This window comes from Pinus tabuliformis, chromosome J (assembly GCF_031772625.1).
Source record: "Pinus tabuliformis cultivar Carrire ecotype Pingquan chromosome J, CPIR1, whole genome shotgun sequence".
NCBI classification, from domain to species: domain Eukaryota; kingdom Viridiplantae; phylum Streptophyta; class Pinopsida; order Pinales; family Pinaceae; genus Pinus; species Pinus tabuliformis.
The window spans coordinates 110742704-110748703 of record NC_142295.1 but is presented as its reverse complement, the minus strand read 5'-3'; positions in this window follow the sequence as shown (position 1 = coordinate 110748703).

Genomic DNA, 6000 nt, shown 5'->3' with positions numbered 1-6000 from the left:
TACTACCAACATGCAAGGGGGTCTCCCCAATGAAAAGTCCCAATTAGACTTCACACCATTTGGTGTGGGATCCCTTCAGGAAATAAGGCCCAATTGCCATAAGTTCTTAGAGATTTTCCTTGGCTACAATGGTCAACATAAGAGAGTAATGTACATGTACTTTCATATGAACAAGTGAGTATGCCTTGTGGAATGTTCAGCCGCAGAATGTATCAAGGTTGTTCAACTGAAAGGGAGATAAAAGTGAGCCTTTAAAAGAAAAGTAATAGTACTAATCTAGTAAAGACACACAAGCATATACATATGTATGAATCGTTGGTCAACTAGTGAAATAATTCACATAGTAGAAATGATTGTTAAAACACATACAACACACCTTTAACAAGATAAGTACCAAAGCCACCGAAATAGTTAAATTTCCTTAGTGCAGATGAAAAACAACATACATCACAAACATTTAAAGAATATCTTACAATATTTATGACATACCCATGAAAGTGTGTTGGATCAATGAGCTTCAAAAATTAAGCAAAAGTTCCAAGATACATTAGTACAATGAAAACCACTAACTCCAATAGTGGAGTGTTAGAGCAACCACTTGCTCCTCCAAAAGAACTATCTTCCTCTCTAAAGCTTGGTAGGAAGAGCCAAGGTGAAGAGTCCTTTGCATAATCTATGAGGGTGTATATATAACAAATTGGGTGGCCATTCACCTCCCTTGTGACACTTGGACTACCCTCATGAATGTTTCACTTCTCTATGACCTTTGGACTCCTTCATGACTTTTCACATTCTATAGATGATCATTGGACTTCCACTTTACATTACATTTCTCATATATTGAAATTACATAATCCACAAATGATGACTCATATACATATTGACATGGCACCTTGACAAGACATGACATGACATTGATGACATGGACTACATGATGATATGGAAATGTCAAGACATTCTTGTTGTTGTTATCTTTGTGTCTTCTGGAAAGATGGTACATGTTTTTCTTCTTTCCTCACTAAGGCCTAAAAGTAGGGAGTCTTCAATATGATATTGATCTATATCTGTTGTCACAATCAGGTGTCCCTTTGTCTTTTCTTAATTGATCAACTTGTCTTTATAGCTACAAAGGTGTATTTTATTAGGGTCTCCTTCTTCATATCCTTCATCATCGTCCTGTCATAACATGATACAATACCTGCAACTGAAATACACTCATGGCAAGATGACATCAGTCCAATAAAACCCTAGTCTAACATGCTTCATGACAACCACTAATTGAGCTGGAATTGGGTGTTGGGATGAGAGACTAGCTCAAGGATTTCACAATTGCGCAACTCAAGAGGACAGGAGCCAGGACTAAGCCTTAAGACTACGCAATGCATAGTTCAGGTAGGCTAGGGCAAGGCAATTGTGCAGATGAAGGGCTTAAGGAGGTCAAATTGAGGCTTGAGGCTTGAGTCTTAGATCTACAAAGTGTTGGAGGGACAGAGGCCTAGGGTTTGCGCAGATGCACATTTCAAGGAGTCAGGTTGGAAGCTTGTTGCTTGAGACTGCGCAGTTCATAAAAGAAGGTGACTAGAAAGCGAGGCTACGTAGTTCTGGAGCTCAAGGATTAGGGTTGAGCCCTGAGACTATGTAGTGTGCACTTATAGAAGGCAGGAACTGCACATTGTGTAGTTACAAGAGGCAAGGTCTGAGATTGAAGGTTGATACTACAGAATGCACAGTTTAGGAAGGCTGAGTGAGGTCAAGTTGCTCAAGAAGGCACTTTTATGGATTTGGCTAAGTGCGGGATCAATGAAGACCAAATGAACAAGGAAAAAACTTGAGCATGATCATACACTTAGAACAATTGAAGACACAACATTGGTCACTTAGAACATATGAACAACACAATCCCTTTAATGCAACGACAATGCAATAGCTTTCCCCAAGTGTGACACTAAAGGTACACTTTGTGATGATAGTGACAACACTTATGCAACAATGCTTGAATATTTGGGAATCAGTATAATACATGTCTAGATGATAAGTAAGACTCATTGATACCAAATTTACCCCTTGAAACTAACCATAACTACATTTACATGATATGCGACTCTTGCCATGCTAAAAGACGATGCTTTGGTTTTCTTCCAAACGAAACTAGAACACTTAGAGAGAAAACACATGTAATGACTCTTTATACTTGCAACGACAACATGCAAGTCAAAGTAGGCTCCAAAATATGGATGTAGGCCAAAATATTTTGAGGGTGTTATATCAACGACAACACCAACTTACTCTTATGTTTTGACTCGACTGAGCTAGTCCCTCCAACACATGTAATGGTTAATTTGTAGAGAGATGTAGACAATAATTGATAATTATTATCTAAATAAGATTATCAATATTTTTCTCTAACTAATGTGTGTGTCTGTCTTCAAATTTTGGTTTAATGGCAATTTGGAGCAATGATTATGGTTAAGAATTTGGCTTAATCCTCCTTTATTAGTTTGAGTAATTTATATTGGTTTATGTATTCATTTGTATCTTTGTCTAGCAGTGTCAAGTGACTTTTAAAGCTAACTTAAATAAAATAATAATAGTATTTTAATTTTAAGGTCATAGTCAAGACAAACACCAAATTGGTGTATGAAACTCTCTTGTTTGTGAGACAAAAGACCCACCTCCACACAAGATGTGACTACTATAGTCTACAAAAACATGCATACTCTACCCCTCTTTAGATTTCAACATGTAACCTCTTAGGAGGAAACATTAATGTTAACTTAAACCAATTATGTCAATATGTATACTTATTCATATATTTCTAACATTGACAGGAACAAATACAATTATATTAGTTTGCATACTTTTACATATCCTTCTTAATGATTTTGGATGGAATTAATGCAGTTTAAGTTGGTTTAGTTCAACAACATCACCCATAACTATAACCATTTTATGGAATAAATAGTTAGTAATTACTACAATTGTATAAGATGATGCTATTAAATTATAGTATCTATTTTTGTTATCAATATGTGCCACTTTTTTACCCACATTTTCTTCGTATTGATTAATTTATATTGGAAAGAGAATGCCATATTTAAAGGTTTTTTATTATAAATATTAAGTGTATGTTCAAGATTTAATGAAAAAGAATATTTTTCATCATCGTCTTTTAATGAAAAATTGTGATTAAATTTATTAAGTTACTTGCATTTTATAAATGTGGCTTTGTGATTATTTGTGTTATTAATTTTTTTTTAACCATGCAATTGACATCCCACCCTAAAATTTGAATTATTGACACCCTATTGCTGCATTTATCTTTATTGTTACACACCAGGTGTAGACCATTTGAATTATTGTCACCTATTGCCATAATTATATTTCTTCTTACCCATGAGGTGTATACTAGTTGGTTTGTGTTTGGTTTAGTCCCCTCCAGGTCTCAAGTTCAAACCTCATGGGGAGGGGTCGAGGATGGAAACCACTTAGGGAGAACTAAAACTATCCCAAAGGGTATATGTTTTAATTTAAATTTAATGAGTTGTGTAAGAATATTGATGGAAGATATAGATAAGACAAATTTTTGAAATCAAAAGGACATAAAATAATTGACATTTTTAGATTTATATTCATTATATTAATAAACAAAATGACTTCCTAGAGATTAGGAATGAAAGCCACATAACAAGATTAAAACTATAACTAAATTAATACAAACTATATTAAAAAACAATATAAAAATAAAAAATTAATAAATTACTAAAAGATATATTCATGTACACATAAATTAAATGCAATAAATTTAAATTTAATGACTTTTGTAAGAATATTGATGGAAGATGCAAGTAAGACAAACTTTTGAAATAAAAAAGATATAAAATAATTGACATTTTTGGATTTACATTCATCATGTTAATAAATAAAACTTTCATATAAAGGCATGCTTCTTCTATTCAATAAACAACCTGGTTTCATTTTAGACTTAGTCTAATTAAAAAAAAAAGTAGGTTGACACTATATTAAGCTTAGCTTAGTGTATATATATATTTCAAAAAGGACACATGAATATTTATGAACAATTTAATTTATATAACTAAACTAATATAAAATAAATTAAAAAGAAATTTAATAAATTACTAAAACATATATTCAAACATAAATTTAAATACAAAAATTTAAATTCAATGAATTTTATAAGAATATTGATGGATGTTGTAGGTAAGACAAACTTTGAAATCAAAAGGAAGAAGATAATTGTTAGTTTTGGATATATGTTCATCATATTAATAAAGAAAATTAACTCAAGGAGCTTGGAAATGGAAACCACATAAGAGGATTAAAACTATCCCAAGAGGTAAATATTTAATTTATATAATTAAACTAAGGTAAACTATATTAAAAAACAACATAAAAAATAAAATTTAATAAATTACTAAAATATATATTCATGTACACATAAATTAAATACAATAAATTTAAATTTAATGAGTTTTGTAAGAATATTGATGGAAGATGTAGGTAAGACAAACTTTTGAAATAAAAAAGATATAAAATAATTGACACTTTTGGATTTATGTTCATCATATTAATAAATAAAACTTTCATATAAAAACGTGCTTTTCTATTCAGTAAACAACCTGGTTCCATTCTAGACTTAGTCTAATTATGACTTAATCTAATTAAAATAAAAGTAGGTTGACACCATTTTAGCCATCCATATATATCTATATATATATATATATATATATATTTCAAAAAGACACACATCAATATTCATGAACAATTTAATTTATATAACTAAACTAATATAATATTAAATTAAAAAGCAATTTAAAAAATGAAATTTAGTAAATCGCTAAAATATGTATCTACGTAAACATAAATTAAAGTGCAATAAATTTAAATTTAATGAGTTTTGTAAGAATGTTGATAGATAATGTAGGTAAGATAAACTTTTGAAATCAAAAGGAAGAAAATTATTGATATTTTTAGATTTTTGTTTATCATATTAATAAATAAGAGCTCTTTCCGTTTAATAAATTGACTTCATTCTAAGTTGAGTATAGTTATATATATATATATATATATATATATATATATATATATATATATATATATATATATTTCTAAATTAAGACTAATTCTATTAAGCAAAAAATATTGTACAAGAGGATACATTCCAGAGAGGCAGGAAACCAGCAACCGGAAATGATAGGACTATCAACCTCGGTTCCGGAAAAGGAGTTAAGCAAGCAAGGAGCTACAACAAGTCACTGGGAGCCTAAAGAAGCATTGATTCCTACCCTGAAAGGGTAGAGGCTTCAACACGAAGCTTTTTCCCTTTCCTATTTTTAACTTCAACCCAACCATTTTGGGGTGGATGAGCGATAACAACTTGAAGATTGGGGTCCTCCACAGGGGAGCCCTCCTTTTCTGAATCAGAGGAGGAGGACAAATGGACACGTTTCTGAGCATTGGCTGAGTCAGAGGAAGGCGCCAGACCATCGGTGGAAGGGGCCACGGAATGAGGGGCCTGATTCAATTCTTCATCGCTGTCTTCATCTTCAGAGCTGGAGGAATCAGAATCCACGACTGGACGAGGAGAGCAAGGAGCCCATCGTTTGGACTTGGGCTTGGAGACGTTGGCCTTGTTCTTTTTTGCCGGGCGGGATGGGCATGTATTCTGCAAATGCCCAGATTGGTGGCAATGGCGGCACCGAAAAGCAGTATTCTCGTAATCCAGTGTCTGGGTCCAGACAAAGTCGTTTATCTTGAGATTGATTTGTTCTAGTAGTCCTTTGCTCAGGTTTAACTCCACACATACTCTTGCATATGAGTAGAGACCTTTGGATTCCCACCATAAATCTCCACAAATGAAGCTACCCAAGGTGTCTCCTATAGCTCTGAAGACACGAGTACTCCATAGGTGGGCAGGTAAGTTTGGAAGCTGGATCCATACAGGTGTCTTAGTAATGACTGCAGTAGCTGGATCAAAATCTG